The 1,626-nt window shown below is 50.7% G+C and overlaps 1 protein-coding gene across 1 annotated transcript in view; it reads left to right on the forward strand.

Annotated features, from left to right (window-relative positions):
- The window catches only part of ube2d2 (ubiquitin-conjugating enzyme E2D 2 (UBC4/5 homolog, yeast)), a 31,639-nt gene that overhangs the window by 4,493 nt on the left and 25,520 nt on the right, over nt 1–1,626 (forward strand). The window lies entirely within an intron of this gene.

Raw genomic sequence — 1,626 nt, forward strand, 5'->3', positions numbered from 1 at the left:
TGAAACAGATCAGCAGCAACATGAAACAGATCAGCAGCAACATGATATGGTTTTTCACAGTGATTATTCTAGTTAGAGATTCATGAGTCTAACAGCCTCAGGGTAGAAGCTGTTCCTCAGTCTAGTGGTTCTACACTTAATGCTCCTTAACCTCCTTCCTGAGGGGAGTGGGGCAAAAAGTGTGTGTGCTGGGTGGGTGGGGTCCTTCATGATGCAGGTGGCCCTCTTCCTGCATCTGGAGGTGTAGATGTCTGTGATGGTGGGGAGGCTGATTCCGACAGATTTCTGTGCAGCCTTCACCACTCTCTGCAAAGCTTTTCTTTCTGCAGCTGTGCAGCCTCCATGCCACACGTTGATGCTCGAGCACAGGATGCTCTCCACTGCACACCTGTAGAAGGAGGTGAGGACTGAGCTTCCCAGACCAGCTTGACTCAGTCGTCTGAGGAAGTAGAGTCTCTGATGAGCTTTCTTCATCAGGCTGGTGGTGTTGTTGCTCCAGCTGAGGTTGTCATTCATGTGTACACCCAAGTACTTGTAGCTGGAGACCACTTCCACCGCAGATCCTCTTATGTTCAGGGGGGTGTAGGTGTTTTTGTTCCTTCTGAAGTCCACAATCATCTCCTTTGTCTTCTTCACATTGATGTGAAGGTTATTCTCTCTGCACCAGCTCTCCAGGTGTTCCACCTCTTGCCTGTAGCTGGACTCATCATTGTTTGTGATGCATCCCACCACCGCTGTATCATCTGCAAACTTTACAATGTGACAGCCTGGATGGGTAGCTGCACAATCATATGTGAGCAGAGTAAACAGAAGGGGGCTCAACACACATCCCTGAGGAGAGCCAGTGCTGAGGGTTATGGTGGACGAGGAGAGGTTGTGGATCCTCACTAACTGTGGTCTGTTTGTTAAAAAGTCTAGTACCCAGTTGCAGATGGAGGGGCTTAGTCCTAGTGTGGATAGTTTGTCCATCAGGGTTTGGGGGATCATGGTGTTGAAGGCAGATGTGAAGTCCACAAAGAGCATACGGACGTAGGAGTCCTTCTGCTCCAGGTGGTTGAGCGCAGTGTGGACCACAGAGGAGATGGCGTCCTCTGTTGATCGGTTTTCACGATATGCATACTGATGAGGGTCCTCGTTGATGTTGATGGTTGTTCTGATGTGAGTCATGACCAGTTTTTCGAAGCATTTAGCGACTATCGGGGTGAGGGCCACTGGCTGATAGTCATTCAGACCAGTCACTGTAGAGCTTTTTGGGACTGGGATGATGGTGGCAGTCTTCAGGCAGGTGGGAACTGTCTCCAGGGTAAGTGAGGTGTTAAAGATGTCTGCCAGCACCTCACAGAGCTGATCAGCTTATTCCTTCAACACTTTTCCGGGGATGTTGTCTGGGCCAGTTGCTTTGTGCGGATTAATCCTCCTGAAGGTACTCCTTACTTCTGCTGAGGTCACGCTGAGATGCTCTTCATCCGGTGGCGAGGTGAGTCTGCCTACCTGTGCAGGACTGTCATGTCTGCCTACCTGTGGAGGCTGCTGGCTCAGAACACAGGACTGTCATGTCTGTATCTGTGCAGGCTGTCATGTCTGCCTACCTGTGCAGGCTGCATGTCTGCCTACCTGTGCAGGCTG

The sequence above is a fragment of the Nematolebias whitei genome, chromosome 4, assembly GCF_014905685.2.
Source record: "Nematolebias whitei isolate Nwh7 chromosome 4, NemWhi1, whole genome shotgun sequence".
In the NCBI taxonomy this organism is placed as follows: domain Eukaryota; kingdom Metazoa; phylum Chordata; class Actinopteri; order Cyprinodontiformes; family Rivulidae; genus Nematolebias; species Nematolebias whitei.